The sequence below is a fragment of the Triticum aestivum genome, chromosome 1B (genome assembly GCF_018294505.1).
Source record: "Triticum aestivum cultivar Chinese Spring chromosome 1B, IWGSC CS RefSeq v2.1, whole genome shotgun sequence".
Lineage (NCBI taxonomy): Eukaryota > Viridiplantae > Streptophyta > Magnoliopsida > Poales > Poaceae > Triticum > Triticum aestivum.
This window is the reverse complement of record NC_057795.1, coordinates 278,462,843-278,479,788: the sequence shown is the minus strand read 5'-3', so window position 1 is coordinate 278,479,788 and position 16,946 is coordinate 278,462,843.

Below are 16,946 nucleotides of genomic sequence, written 5' to 3'. Positions count from 1 at the left end.
GGACAACTTTCCAAGAGTTATGATGTTGATCCTTTGATGACCCGGTAACATGATGTCATGCCTAGCACCCCCCCCCCCCCGGCTGGAGGACCTATCTTTATAGATACCTTTTCAGCAAGGTTATCCATTCGTCCATGAGGAAATTGTAAGACTTATTCTACAAGTTATTCCTGATGGATCCTTCGTGTTTCCAAAGTCTGGTCTTCACCTGAAGACCATGTCAATGCTATCTCGAAGCATGTCAATGGTACTCCGATTTTCAACAGGAACATTTGAAGCACGATGCTAAATTTTATTTATCACTTATCCTAAAACCGTTGTATGGGTAATATCATGAGATTCCTTCCCCCTTACCTAAATGGTTTTCTACTTTATATCATGTCATGGATATCTTGCTCTGCTTGTCCTTGGGGAGGATTTACCCCTGAAAGATGTGTTTAAACACATTTTCCTTTCCATTGTTCTGTCTAAACATAATAATCACTTTTCCTTTCCATTGGTTTGTTTAAACCTTCTTGTGATCTATATAATATAAGCAGTAATATCCCTACTTATGTAAACACCTCGGTGTACCATCTTGCCTGGTGTAACCCTGTTACTATTGTTGATGACATTCCAGTAGTCATCGATGGACGAGAACTTTGCCTATTGGTCCGCCTCATTCAACGAGCAGGAATTGGTTCTCTTCGTCCCTCGCCCTTGGTACCGATGTTGTTGCCGACATAACTGACGGGCTATCCTCTGACATGCCTTATTTACATGATCGTGCAAGACGTCATCACCCTTCTTACTTTTAAACCACATGGTGGGCCCATAACCCACAGTTCCACAGGATCAAAACCTGACTCTCCTGTACACCCCCGGTTTCCAAAGTTATTCCCCATGCTTGACTTCGTATGTAATTCACGGGTCACCTTCCTAATGCTCTATTCTGGTATCAGACGCAATACTTACTCTCATTGCTCTGAACCCCTTTCTCACTCCGGTTCAGACTTCGAGCAACTATCTATACGCTTGGAACCTCTTATTGAGCCTTCGTACCTTACTCTCGACATATTTTATTGGTTCAATTCGAGATGTACTCTTATGCTCATTCATGGGTTAACCCCAGATTGTTTCCCTCATAAGCATTCTGTCATAGCCGAGCTGCCCCTTACCTATTCGTAAGTACGTTGAAGATCCCGAAGAAAGGATGACGACTTCATCATTTTGACCTGAAGCAGAAGTATGAAGGCATCAATATATTGGGTTGACCTCTTCGAGCAGAGCAAGCCAGGATGAGAAGACCCGCTATATTCGTTACCAGACCTTCCCCCCTTACTCCCCTCTTAAATCTTGGGACGAGATTTCTTGTAGTGGAGGAGAATTGTGACGCCCGGGTAATTAAGCTACAGTAATCCCCGCTAATGATGCCACGTCACCTTGGTTACTGTGGATAAACTCGCGTTAGTTCGGAACCTAGTTCGAATTTAAAATTCAAAATCGAGCAAACAATAAAAGTTTTCAAATATTAAAATTTAAATGTTCGGAGTGAACCAAATAATACATAGGTAATTATGGTGGAGAAGCCACACCTTTATAAAATGTTTAAATACTATAACATGAATAAAACAACAGCAAAAACAATTATTTAAATACCTTTTGTAATAAATAAAATGTCAAACTAATTTATTTGAGGACTAGACTTCTTGTGGCTATGGACTAAGTTGAAATACTAATTTAGATACTACGTGTATATTTTACTAAAACTAAAATAATAGGAAACAAAACTAAAACAGAAAAGGTAAAGTAAATAAAAAGTAAAAAACAAAACAAAGCAGAAGAGAAGGGAGCCCCCCCCCCCACTAGGCCAACCGGCCCAGCTAGTCAGCTAGCCGGCCAGCCCATTACCCCTGGCCTATATGGCCCCCTCACCCCGAAACCCTAACCCCTCTCCCAGTCGCCCTCTTCCCCCCACTCGCTCCACTCCCCCTCTGCCCCCTCCCCAATCCAGATCGGATCGGGGGCGTTCGGCGACGCCGCCCGGTATCCCCGCTGGAGCCACCCCGTCACCCACCGTCGTCGGTGCCGCCTCCCCTTCTCAGTCACTCGTCCTCGACCACGGTCCCCAAGCTCGACGTCACGTCGCCGTCACCGTCGCCTGGAGGAACACCTCGCCGAAGCTACCTCGCCGGATGCCATCACCGGCCTGCTTCCTCTACGCACGTCGTCCCCGTCCCCCACCTCGAGCACCGCTGCCCTTGACCCTGCGAACCCCGGTGAGGCCCCGGGCCTCCCCCTCTCCTACCCTCTCCCTCGCCCTCGTGCTCACCGTGGCCCTCGCGCCCGCCGGCCGCACCATTGGCCGCGCCCGGGCTCGCCCCTGGTCGCGCCCGCGACCGTGCTCACCGCACCCCGACCTCCTCTCCCTCCTACGACGCGTCCGGGCCGCGCCCCGCGACCACCGCCTGCACCCGCCAGGCTCGTCTCGCCTGCTGCAGGCCGGGCCCCGATGCTACTTCGCCTCTGAAGCCCGCCTCCGGTCACCCTCTGTCGCCCCTTGGAGCGCCTCGTTAGCCACTTGGTCGCTCCCTCGTCGGCGCTTCCGCCCCGTCCCCTGCTCCCCGTGGCCGCGCACTGCGTGCCGTGGCCGCCGTCGCCCGCCGTCCCGCTTCCCCCATGCGGCGCCGCCCGGATCCACCCCCGATGGCCATCGTCCACACTGGCCAAACACCACCGTGCCCCGGTGGCCTCGCCTCGCCTCCCCGATCGGGCTCGGCCCTGGACGGGTGCGCCCGTAAGCGCACTGCCGGCGCCCGTGTGCCCGTGTCCGCTAAGGCCTAGTGGCCCTATGACAACGGGGCCCACACCCCAGAACGGTTTAAAAAAAAGAGAATTAAAAATAAAATTATTAAATAAAAATAAAAGTGATTAATAAAATTAATTATTAATTAATTAATTAACCAATGAATTAATTATTAATTAATTAATTAACTAATGAATTAATTAAGTTAATTAATCCGGTTTAATTAATTTAATTAACTAGTTAAGTTTAATTAAATTGTAATTAGATTAACCTAAACCCTAATTAACCTAATTAGAGGATGACAGGTGGGTCCCCCCTGGACCCACATGTCAGGTTGACCAAGTCAACTCTGTTGACTGCTAACGTCAGCATGACATCATGCTGATGTCATAAATCCATTTTTCGAATTAATTAAATAATTAATTAAATTCCAGAAATTAATGAAATCTTTAGAAAATCATATCTTTTAATCCGTAACTCGGATTAAAATATTTTCAACATGAAAGTTGCTCAGAACGACGAGACGATTCTGGATACGCAGCCCGTTCATCCGCCACACACCCCTAACCTATCGAACTCGCAACTTTCCCCCTCCGGCTCCTTTGCCCGAAAACGCGAAACACCGGTGATACTTTCCCGGATGTTTCCCCCCTTCATCGGTATCACCTCCTACTGCGTTAGGTCACCTCTAGCACCGCGTATTGCCATGTTACGCTTTGTGATGCTTTGATTGCTCTGTTATTTATTGTGTTCCCCCTCCGTTACTTCTTTCCGGTAGACACCGAGACCGGCGCCGCTGCTGGGTGCCCCGATCGACTACGTTGTTGACGACCCCTCTCTCTTGCCAGAGCAACCAGGCAAGCCCCCCCCCCCTTGATCACCAGATATCGCCTATTCTACTCTATACTGCTTGCATTAGAGTAGTGTAGCATGTTACTGCTTTCAGTTAATCCTATACTGCTGCATAGCCTGTCCTTGCTACTACTGTTGTTACCTTTACCTGCTATCCTACTGCTTAGTATAGGATGCTAGTGTTCCATCAGTGACCCTACACTCTTGTCCGTCTGCCATGCTATACTACTGGGCCGTGATCACTTCGGGAGGTGATCACGGGCATATACGATATACTTACACAGTTACATTACCTGTGATACTGTTCGGAGATGGGGGCTGAAGGGGCAGGTGGCTCCATCCCGGTAGAGGTGGGCCTGGGTTCCCGACGGCCCCCGACTGTTACTTTGTGGCGGAGCGGCAGGGCAGGTTGAGACCACCTAGGAGACAGGTGGGCCTGGCCCTGTTCGGCGTTCGTGGATATTTAACACGCTTAACGAGATCTTGGTATTTGATCAGAGTTGGCTACGAGCCTATACGCACTAACCATCTACGTGGGAGTAGTTATGGGTATCCCGGTGTCGTGGTATCAGCCGAAGCACTTCAGATGTCAGCGACGGAGCGGCGCGCGCTGGATTGGACTGGAACGCCACTAGGCTAGGTCTGCTTCCGGCCGCCCATGCAACGTGCAGGTGTGCTCAGGGCGATGGGCCCAGACCCCTGCGCGATTAGGTTTAGACCAGCGTGCTGGCCTCTCTGTTGTGCCTAGGTGGGGCTGCGACGTGTTGATCTTCCACGGCCGGGCATGACCCATGAAAGTGTGTCCGGCCAAATGGGATCAAGCGTGTTGGGTAAGTTGGTGCACCCCTGCAGGGAAGTTAATCTATTCGAATAGCCGTGATCTTCGGTAACAGGATGACTTGGAGTTGTACCTTGACCTTATGACAACTAGAACCGGATACTTAATAAAACACACCCTTCCAAGTTCCACAGACAACCCGGTGATCGCTTTCCCACAGGGCGACGAGAAGAGGATCGCCGGGTAGGATTATGCTATGCGATGCTACTGGAGATGCTACTTGGAGATGCTACTTGGAGGACTTCAACCTACTCTCTTCTACATGCTGCAAGACGGAGGCTGCCAGAAGCGTAGTCTTCGGCAGGATTAGCTATCCCCCTTTTATTTTGGCATTCTGCAGTTCAGTCCACCGATATGGCCTTTTACACATATACCCATGCATATGTAGTGTAGCTCCTTGCTTGCGAGTACTTTGGATGAGTACTCACGGTTGCTTTTCTCCCTCTTTTCCCCTTTCCCTTCTATCTGGTTGTCGCAACCAGATGCTGGAGCCCTGGAGCCAGACGCCACCGTCGACGATGATTCCTACTACACTGGAGGTGCCTACTACTACGTGCAGGCCGCTGACGACGACCAGGAGTAGTTAGAAGGATCCGAGGCAGGAGGCCTGCACCTCTTTCGATCTGTATCCCAGTTTGTGCTAGCCTTCTTAAGGCAAACTTGTTTAACTTATGTCTGTACTCAGATATTGTTGCTTCCGCTGACTCGTCTATGATCGAGCACTTGTATTTGAGCCCTCGAGGCCCCTGGCTTGTATTATGATGCTTGTATGACTTATTTTATTTGTAGAGTCGTGTTGTGATATCTTCCCGTGAGTCCTTGATCTTGATCGTACACATTTGCGTGCATGATTAGTGTACGATTAAATCGGGGGCGTCACAAAAGTGGAACGACCAACTGGACCCAGTAAAGCAGCAGTTTGCCCTCGACACATTCGCTCCTTTTGTGCAGTTCAACTAAAATCGAAGTCGGAATAAAACCGAGCTTTAATTTTGATGTCCCTGTAAGCAACAATAGGTATAAGGGAGACAATTACTGAGAAATAATGATTGATGACTTGTCTTAATGGGAAACAAAGTAGGAGAGTAGCAATTCTCCATCAGTGTGATTCATTCATATTGACTGAGACATTATATTAACAATGCCTTGTTTCAACATGTATAAAGACGACAAAGCAAAAAAGTACCATTCCTAAAACAATGCAACTGATTCATTTTAACAGAGACATTATCTTAACAATACCTTCGTTAAACATGTAGGAAGAATTACAAAGCAGGATGGTACCATTCCTAACAAGTATTGCAGTTTTGAACTAAGATTCAATAGTTAATTAATTCTGAGAGTGGCATTGCTTAATTTTACCAGCGGCATTAGATTAACGAAAAGCATAAACAATTCCAGGGGAGAGTGGGTGCAACAACAATATGTGCTTCCATCTACTTATAAAGGGGGTGATGCAGAGTTTGTTGTAACAAAGCAACAAGCATCATGATTGGGTTGGTCCCATTTTTGTTCACTACTTAATGGGAAAAGACAGCAATACAATAGCTTCAATTCAACATTTATTTAAAACAGTACCAATAAAAGTGTTTCATGAGAACACCAGGATAAAATACGAATCTGCCAACACGAATAGGAAATCCAATCTCGTTTTGTGCAGTTGCATTGAAATCAAGCAAAGTGTTTCGCGTAGCGAAGCAAAATGTCGCAATAGCAACAAGTTGAATAGATATCCCTGTTTAAACAAAGGCAAAAAAGGAATCAATTGCTGGCTAATAAAGGAGGATGAAACATGCGGCCACAAAAATGGTAATCCCGCCAATCCCTAACAAGTGTTGCAGTTTTGAAATAAGATTCAGTAGTTAATTCTAAGAGTGGCATCAATTACTGGCTTATAAAGGGGGTGATCTGAATTTGTTGTAACAAAGCAACAAGCATCATGTCTGGGTTGGTCCCATTTTTGTTCACTACTTAATGGGAAAAGATAGCAATACAATAGCTTCAATTCAACATTTATTTAGAACTATACCAAAACAAGTAGCACAACATCTCAAAGCACACTGCACATCATGTGGTTGAGACCAAGATTTGAAACAACTCGCCACGAAGACTGGAAACAAATCTCGATCTCCTTTTGTGCAGTTCCACCAAAATTAAGCAAAGTCACCGGTGTGACATTCAAGTTGAACTACACCAAACACTCTTAAAACATAAGTGTTTCGAGTAGCGAAGCAAAATGTCGCAATAGCAACAAGTTGAATCAATACCCCTGTTTTAACAGAGGCAAAAAAGGAAACAATTACTTGCCGATAAAGGAGGATGAAACAAACAGTGACAGAAAGAAGCATCTAACTTATCTTGGATAGAAAACAAAGTAGGATAGTAGCATTTCTAAAACGGTTGCATTGATTCATATTAACAGAGACATTCTCTTGAAATAACATTCGTTAAAAAATGTAATTTACTTTTAACAGTGGCATTGCTTCAATTTTCCGGTGGCATTCTTAGATTAACAATAGCAAAATAGTTGTATGGGACATGCTAGCACCATGTGCGTCCACACGTATAAATGGGTGATGCAGAGTATGTAGCCAAGCAGCATATCTGTGTTGGTCCCATATTTGTTCTCTTTGAACTTTTTTCCTATGTGAGGGCAGCAAATCTAGTCCTGCACAAAATACCCGACCCCCTAGTTTATTTCCCTTTTCAACAAAGAGATCGGTTCCTTACAGATGTGTGTACTGGGTTACCCCTTTTTCCCTTTTCGACCAACAAAGCGGCTGGATAGCCAGTCTATACTGCTTTTCCTCCCTCCTTTCCTCATTGAACCACGTCCTAGATTCATGCTCCACCCCACCGCACCCTTCTTTCCTCTTTGAACCAAGATCTAGATTCGACTACAGATCGAAAAAGATCCACATGCAGCTAGAGCAACGACGGTTTCAAAGAAACTTACACCTTAGGGTCGTCGGGATGTGGCAAGGCGTGCGGTGGGAGGCCGGATCTTCCCACGCTACGTACGACAGCGAGGAAGAAGGGGTCAGTGGCCCTCCCGCACAGGCGCTGGGTGAAAGAGAACAACGCAGCCGGTAGTGGATTGGCTCCCTCGCCGAAGGCGATAGAGTGAACGCTACACCTCCTCCCCTTCCCGGTGCAACGGGATACGGACGCCTCCTTCACCAGCTGTGAGGGGGGGAGAGAGAGACAAGAGGCCAACGCAGTCTTGTTTAGATCTGGTGAAGAGAGGGTGAGAGACTCTGAATATAGCAAACCCTAGCAATTGAATGCTGAGCCTCTAGCGTGTATCATATATGTAGTGCGGCGAGTGTGTGGAGAGTGCAAACCCTAGCGAACAAGCGTTGAGGCTCTTGCTTATATATATACTAATGTAGTATGGACTGAGCTCCGGTGCCTTCACTGCATCTGCTTTTGGCTGTATGACAGGTGAGCCAGCCACATTGTGGGCCCACCTGTCATAAACCCAAAGGCAGGTGCACTAAGTCAATGAAGCTGCGTCCATATAGTACTCTCGTGTATACGACTAATATATAGTGGAGTGGTTTTCTTATTCTCTCCATAACAATCATTTTAAATTGTGTAAGTTACAAAATGAAACTCTTTATTTAATGTACAGTGAAGAAAGCTAGTACTACTTCTGATGAACTAACGATCCACGCCCACGCGTCCTGGTCGCACTTCCTGTCCTTCACGTGTGGTACACTACCCTCCCTTAAGGGCATGTACAATGGTGCTATGTTAGAAGGGACACGTAGGATAAATAATGAGGTGGAGGAGAGAGAACTCATAAGAAAAGGTGTGTCTTCTCTTATTTAAGCGAAGACAAGAGATGATCTCTTAACACAATATGTCTCACCACATTTTTAGAAATGACTAGTTATTGAAGATAAGGCTAAAAGATGACCCATTGTAGACTCTCTTTTTTGTCATATCTAAATTACATGCAATACTTAAGATAAGACTACCTTCTCAACCATTGTACATGCCCTAAGTGAACAACCACTCATGTGCCAAATTATCGGAAACGTGTGAGAGTATGTACAAATAAAGAATTTTAATTTCAATTATCGGAAAGGTTTGAGAGTATTACAAAGTTTGACTTCAGTCAAATCTAATATGCGGAGTAAATAAAAATGGAGGGCTACTACGTCCATCCGGGTTTTTAGTCCACACAATTTTTTAAATCAAAGTTAATAGCTGGACAAATAAAATTACAGGGGAGCTGGAGACAAAGTTGTGAGAAGGCTTAGAAATCAATATAAAACTTATGCTCTTAGTACCAACGTCGATCCTTCTTCGAGGAAACATTTGATTTCATAGCCAATTGTGTGATAAAATTGCACCAACATGAAAGACGACTGCGTCTCCAACGCAACCAAGGTGAACTGACGAAGGATATCATCTTTGTGCGTAACAAGAAAAGAGCACTAATGGAAGACAGCTTGTTTTTCATTGAAAATCGATCAGCTTCACCAGTACTACCACCATATGGACAATGACCGCACAACCACCATGTACTTTTTGTCGAAACAACATGTATACCTCCACCGAGGCATAAATTAGGACAACTTTTCGAGTGGCATTTCCTCTATAATAGTACTAGTAGGTGATGTTGGACCAGCCGACGAACCCTAGCTACTATGCATGGGGAGCTGGGGAGTAGTCGCATAGAAGAAAACCCGGACGCAGCGACCTGGGGAGCTGGACTAGTACAAGAAGTTATACATCAGGTGGGCGAGATGTCGTTTAGGCGGGCGGGTGGGATCTGCCCACATGACGGTAGCGAACAAGGGTGCGGAGGATCTTCGTCCGCGCCAACGCCGGCTCCGAGAGGACGGTGCGCATCGGCTTCCTCCGTCGCCGACGGCGACAACGTCAACGCTGCACCTCCTCACCTCCCGCAGCGGACGGGATTCGGCCGGATCTGTGACCACCGGTGAGGAGAGAGATAGAGTGGACACTGTCATCTTGTTTTGATATGGAGAGGGTGAGAGAGCGAGACGCGAGAAACTCTATCAAACAAGAGGCTATAATGGAGTAAAAAAATCTCTCCATAGCAGTGGTTTTAAATAGAATACGCGCGTTCCCGGAAAAAAGAAACAAAAACTAGCAGAAATTTTTTTAAGGGTCTGTCTAGGACGCATCTAGATGTGACATAGTTATGTCACATCTAAGTTAATGTCCACTCTGTTTGTGGTCTATTTTTTTGTCCTAGTTTTTTTTGTTTCTTGTTGCTACATTATATACTTGTGGGAGCTTAGATGTGATATCCTTAAATAACAACTAGATGTGAATTAGACAAACTGATTTTCTAACGTACCAAGAAAGAAAACTCGATCAAAAACACGCCCCCGCTTCCAGGTCATGAGAGTCGTCGCGCACACACACATAGACATAGACATGTATATCCGTGTTTACATAAAATTCCATTTCCATCTCCATCTCCAATCATATTTGTCCAACTGGCACATTATTTACGTTGTTAATTATATACGTAACAATATTAACGTACAACATCTCTTGTTTGCGCACGTACGGACCGCTGCCATGGCCGGTAGTGAACAACCCGAACCCTCTTCATCACCCGCGCGTGCTTCTCGCCCAAAACGGTCAGTGCCACATTCATGCCCGATCAGAGCGGACACGACCTCTCACTGGCGCCGGCATTGAAGCGGCGCGCCAGCCGAGAGAGCATCATCCGCGCCGCTTCCGGGTGCACGTGGCTGCTCCGTGTTCAAAGGTCGCAATAGCCGGCTACAACATGCATGTAAAAGGTTCTTGGGAGTCCGTGCTACAGTTAGCTGTCCTCCCCCAACTCGTCAATCTCTTCCAGTAGTGCTAGTACTCCATGGCGTGATCCATCGACAAGCAGGCGGGAAAGTTATCGTATACTTGGTTTGCGGTGAGTGGCATGCCGAGCGACCGTGTGGGGTTGAGCCATGGAGGAGGGTGAGACACGAACACGACAGACGTGATTTAAACGTTGGTTTTGCTCGATGGCGCGACCCAACGAAACAAAACATTGGTTTCTCTCCGTTTCCATTTTTTCTCCGGAAAAACGGAAAATTTCCACTCCATTTTCATTCCTATTCCAAGGTTGCCCCGTTACAACATTCCATCAAATACAAAGGAAAACTAACACGCATGCTGATGCATCTCAATGATTCACAGATCATAGCCAATATTTACTTCACAACTAAAGAAAAAAGTTGTGAGAGCGTGTACGAAAGAAAAACTACTGATGGGGTCACTACGACTTAAACCCTAAACCCTAAACATGATTTAATTCCCTGGCCAGGTAGAACCTGTCGAAGGAAAGACGGCTGGCACCCTCGGATCATACGATGCTTTTGTGCAGTTCCACTAAAATCGACCTGAGCATCCCTGATGGCAAAGATATTGAAGAAGTGTGATTAGAATAATAGTACTGGCACTAGTTCATGAGACATAAACTCATCACAAGTAGAAGCCGGTAGAAGTAGAGAAAGATCGACATGGAGATGGAGCTACGGCAGTGGAGCAAGCCGGCTCCAAAAGGAAGATGGACTACCTGGGACGTCGGGCTGTAGCTAGAAGGGCGGTTGGGACGCGGCATCGGCCCATACCGCGGTGACCCCCGATTGGGACGCACCGACTGTGGGTTTTCTCCCTCGCCGATGTCGACCGCGTCTACGCAGAACATTGTTCCCTTCCCCCAGCTGCGGGATCAGGCCCGTCGTTCTATGCTTGTGAAGAGAGCAACCTTAGCAAGCAGGCTTGTAGCTTAGGCTCCTGCTAGTGTATATATAGTGGTTTTCTTTTTCTCTCCATATCAACCATTTTATATTGCGTACGTGTCATTCAAGAGTGAAATGATGGTTGCTTCTTCCGACTAACTTACTGTGTGATTTGACTGCTCCTTAGTGGCCCCTACACGTACTCCCCCTACGTGTATGCAACAGTCACACGTACACATGGACGCAAAAACGCGCGCGACGCCCTAATGCATGCATGTCCGAGCACACGACGGAACACACACGGTCACGCTAAGTGCTCAACCTACACGTGCATGCACACACATACTCAGTCAGGGTGAGCTAGTGACCGTATAAACACCGGAAAATATATATATTGAGCGCAATGAGCGTATTATGAAGTCCACTGACCGTATTTTTACAAATATACAGTGACAGACAGTGTATTTATCTCGTTTGAAATTAAGCCATATTAACCGGAGAGGAGGCAGTATGGACTAGCATTACTTTGGCCTTGTTTGGATACTCTAACTCAGTTAGAGGTTAGAGTTAGATTCTAACCCTGAACTAACCGTGAACTAACTCTAGCCAAAGAGGTGTTTAGATGACAGGGTTAGATGGAGCGCGGATACGGCGAGGCGCCTTCACGGGCGTTGCGAGAGGGAGGGAGGAAGAGGACGAGAAGCTTCGAGGAAGTGGCGAGGGATTTGCTGCGGCGAGAGCGAGAGAAAAATGTGTTTTTTAGTGCTCCAGAGAAGAACTAACCCAAATAAGCACCTCTTGGGTGGGTTAGATTTTTTGGATGGGTTAGATGCTTCTAACCCAAACTAACCCTCCTGTTTGGATACTTTTGGGTTAGTTGAGTACAAACTAACCCAAACTAACTCTAACCCATGGATCCAAACAGGGCCTTTGCTGTGTCCCGTCAACTTGCCGAACGAGGAGAAGGTTGCAGGACGGGAGAAGCTTGCGCGCGGTGGCTCGCAGGACAAGGAGAAACTTTTGACTAATGCAAGCTCTCCCTCGCTCAGGCGGTGGACGTGCAACAGTTAATTCGGTGTCAGATTGCCAGAAGCATACACTATACTACTAGTGCTACTATTGTTCGACTTCCCGAATAGGCGAACAGCCAAGCGCAAAGTTTACTAGTACTAGTACTACTACTATAGTCTATAAAGGTACGTACTATACTAGTACTAGGAACCGGATGGAGGAGCGTCTGCACTCTTATTATAATTTTAAAATGTGATAAAGCAATCTTCAACACATTTGGTTCTCTTCGAGGGTTCTCGCATGTGATAATGGAAGTTGATTGCATGGAACACTCGCCACAATTCTCGCTTAATTCTGGCTCATATCCTGTTACAAATAGTAGCGCTCGGTAATATTTCCTCTTTTTTTGTTATTCAGCATGTAAACAGGTCAGCAAACCTTGCGGCGCATCTTCGTGCGAACCGTGCTTGCTGCACTTTGAATGTGGCCGAGAGCTGGCTTGATGAAACACCTCGCTTCCTACTTCTTTTTTTGCGGGGTACCTCGCTTCCTAGTGACCAGTGTCTTGGCTGATCGTCCTAAGAATGCTTATATATGAATAAAGCTCTCTCATTTACCCGCAAAAAAGATTAAGCCATATTAACCGGAAAGGAGGGAGTATGGACTAGCACTACTTTTTGGTGTGTCCCGTCAACTCGCAGAACGAGGAGAAGCTTGCAGGACAAGGTGAAGCTCGCTTACGCCTTTTGACTAATGCAACCTACCCTCGGTGGACATGCATCAGTCCATTCGGTGTCAGATTGTCAGAGGCATACACTGTAGTACCCAACATGCGGAGTACCATCATTGTTCGACTTCACGAAGAGGCGAAGAGCCAAGCGCAGTAGTACGAGTAGTACTACTACTAGAACCGCATGGTGGAGCGTCTGTACTCTTATTTTTTTATCTCTGATAAAGTACACGTTTATTCCGGAGAAGGGCGGAAAACGGCAGCCCAACATGTAATGAATGATATCGATCAACCAACCATGCTCGAATATATCTTGGCCTCCATGCGAGCCCGTCTGTGTGTTCTCGCTCCTCGTCTCTCTCAAGGAACGGCGGGTTGGCTCTTTGCCGTCAATTGAGATCGGTTTGCTCACACTCCTGTCCCACATGTCAGTGATATGCCAAGAGGAGGTGCGTTGACCGACTGGCCATACGCGTACTTGGTTTTGCACCTTCATACTACTCCTCCCTCCGTCACAGTTTACAGGGCGCGCTTCATTATGATGCATTTCTCTCAATGCATTTCCACCACCAGAGAGACTTTAGACGCGTTTGGTTTAATGCTCAATTAATTAGGGCGTGGTAACCGCAATCAAGTCCACAATTTTCTCTCCATGTACTCTGTACTACTACGGAGTGGAGTAAGTGCATGCATGTGTGTACCCGGGGTGGAAGCACTGCATGCATGTGTGTACGCATTATTCCCTCTAGTAATAGACGCCGTGCTATAACTACCAATGCTATTTTTCAGGCCGATCGCTAGTCGCCTTGGTCCCACAGATTTTTTTCTTTTTTCTGAAGCGCGCTGTATAAACAGTGACGGATGGAGTAGTATGAGCGGATTCAAAGAAGAGCGTATTGATGGTTGCTTCTTCAGAGCAACTTACAGTGGGAAAGGTGGGGCTTATGATTTGACTGCTCATTACTCACTATTAATGCGGCGCAACGACCGGGCTGAGTCTCCCATGCGGTTGTGCACTACCCCCTCGGTTCTTAAATATACTCCGGAGTATTTGTCTTTCTAGAGATTTCAACGAGTGACTACTCAAATATTTGTCTTTTTAGAGATTTCAAATGGACTGGCATATACGGATGTACATAAAGTGTACATTCACTCATTTTGCTCCGAATGTAGTCACTTGTTGAAATCTCTAGAAAGACGAATAGAATATTTAGGAACGGAGGGAGTACACATACGAAGCAAAATGAGTGAATCTACACTCTAAAATATGCCCGTTTGAAATTTGTAAAAAGACAAATATTTAGGAACGAAGGAGTATAATTTTGTGCATGGCACATGGACCCGGATTATGAAGAGGCTTCTGGCAATGCTATCAAGCTTCCATCATTTGGTTACATAATTGACGTACTATACAAATAATTTTCCAGCGACATGAAATTTTACAATGGTGTGAGCTTTCAGCTTTTGTTTCGCGTGTCTTGCCATCGATGCTCTTTCGGAAACAATAAAAAACTAACTTCCTTGCTAATGCATGTCAATTATTAGCAGATCAGAGCTAATAATTACATCACAACTGAAGACAGAGTTGTGAGAAGGTGTTAAATTAAAATTGATCCATGCTTTCATTGGCAGCAACGTCCCCCCAGCTCTGTCTAAATCAACAAGGCATGTTGGGAAAAAAGTAGCTGTCTGGAGCATGCAACATTCCGATCATTTTGTGCAGTTCCACTAAAATAGAGCTGAGCGTCCCTGTTCCAAAGATATTAAGTGTGATTACGATAATAGAGGACTGCTGATGAAACAATAAACACACAAATAGAAGCCGGTCACCTTTGCAGTCTCTCTTAAGACTAACTAGTTGGAGAAGATTAGGCTCGGAGTTGGATGAGGAGGATAGAGCAAAACCAATCTCCCTTTGTGCAGTCGCACTGAAATGTAGAGACGTTGCCCGTGTGACATTTTAGTACAACTGCACAAAACACTCTTAAGAAAAAAGTGATTTGTGCAGTTCACCAAAAGGTCGCAATAGCAAAGAGGTGAAATGGATAGCCCTGTTTGCAAAAAAGAGGTAGAAAGGAAACAATTACTGGCCAATAACAGTTGATGACACATGCGACGAACAAAAAAGAAGCATATTCCTTGCCCTAAGGGAAGATAACAACACGGTTGTGTTTGTCTAAAACGGTGTGAGGACGAGAATGCAATATGGAAAGTATGCTGGACGAGCTACGTTTTGGGCAAAGAACTATGGAAGATCCACATGCAGCGACGTGGGAAGACGGGCAGTGGAGCAAGGCCGGAGGGGATACCTGGAGGTCGTCGGGATGTAACTAGGTGAGCGGCGGCGGGCGGAATCTGCGAGCAGGTGGCGTAGGCCCTGCCGCGCCGGAGCTTGGTCAGAGAGAACGGCGTGTACCGTAGATCGGGACGTGCTGCCTCGGCGCCGTCGAACGGAGAAACGATGCACTTCCTCCCTTTCCCCCGGCGGACGGGATGCGGCCGGATCAGTGACCAACGGTGAGAGAGAGAGAGGCCACCGCACTCCCTTTCCCCGGCGGACGGGATGCGGCCGGATCAGTGACCAACGGTGAGAGAGAGAGAGGCCACCGCAGCCTTGTGTGAGATACTCTGAAGAGCGACAAACCAGGCACGCAAGCCTCCATTGTATATAGTGAGCGGACTACCTTTTTCTCCATAAAAATCATTTTATATTCTGTGTACGTGCCATTGAGCACTATAACTTTATTTAAAAATAACAAGGCAACGCGTCAAGTCGAACTTTGTTTCGTGCACGCGTGGTACACGACCTCCCTAGGTAAACAACCACTACAGGCGTTCAAATTAGCACGTGGGCTGCCATTTCGTAAAGAAATGAGCTCCACCGTGTACCCGCGCGGGTGTGGCTGGGCACGAAGCGTGAGTACGTGCACGGTGCACCTATTCTCTTCTTGTATACGTACACCACCTACGTGGGGTTGTGTGAGAGAGATACAAACCTAGAGAGATATAGTGTGTGGGTTCTTGAGAGTTTTTTTGGGGGGGGGGTCAATCAAAAAATGTAACATATGCAATGTGTGTGAAATAGAGTCCTGGATATAACATATATATAGAGGGGGCGATCCACGAGAAGAGAGTGGAGGTATCATCGGCTTGAGGTGTCCATAGAATCGAAAGAGAGGGATGATGTGTGTGTGTGTGTGCGCGCGCGATCGATAAAGAGTGCCATCGAATTTGTGTGTGCCCACGTCAAAGATATAGAGTGGCTGGCCTACTGGAACGTGAGAGGGGACATGTGCAGTTTGTCTCTGTGGCATGGATACCTACCTGCAGCGCTCGACTATCGGTGTGTGGTGGGGGAAGAGGGAGGCCCAATTAACTATAGAGGTACAATGGCTGGTATATGTGTGGAGGAGGAGAGAGGCCTACCTCATGTATTAAGGAGATCGATCTGCCTCATGTATTAAGGGAGATCGATCGGCATCCATGCATATGTGCAGGAGAGGAATAAGGTTGGGAGAGAGACAGAGCTAGAGTGTTGGAGGGGGTGGTAGTGGAGTTGCTTCTAACAAATGGTGGGATAGGCTTGCTAGACAAACGGAGGGCACGCCCGCAATATCAATAAGAGAGGAGATGGCTGCTTGTTGTCTGTGCACGTGCGTGTGAGAGACGGGTCAGGAGGCATGCACGAATGATGAGGGGGGACGATGTGGCTGTGGTAAGCAGACGTAACTACATAGGAAGATCAATCGCCCTTTGTTAGAGAAAGGAGAGACATAACTTGTGAGGTACGTCGATCGATGGGGGGGTAGTTAAAGTCGATCTAGGTATATGTTGGGAGATCGATCGGTATACATGCATGTGTGTGTTAGAAGCAAATGAGGCACGAGGAGAAGGATAGAGAGAGAGGGATGCATGTAGGAGGTGGTACGAGAGGCATACTATATCGAGGGGGAGGAGTGTGCGAGTACGAGAACGATGAAAAGAGTGGTGGGAGTG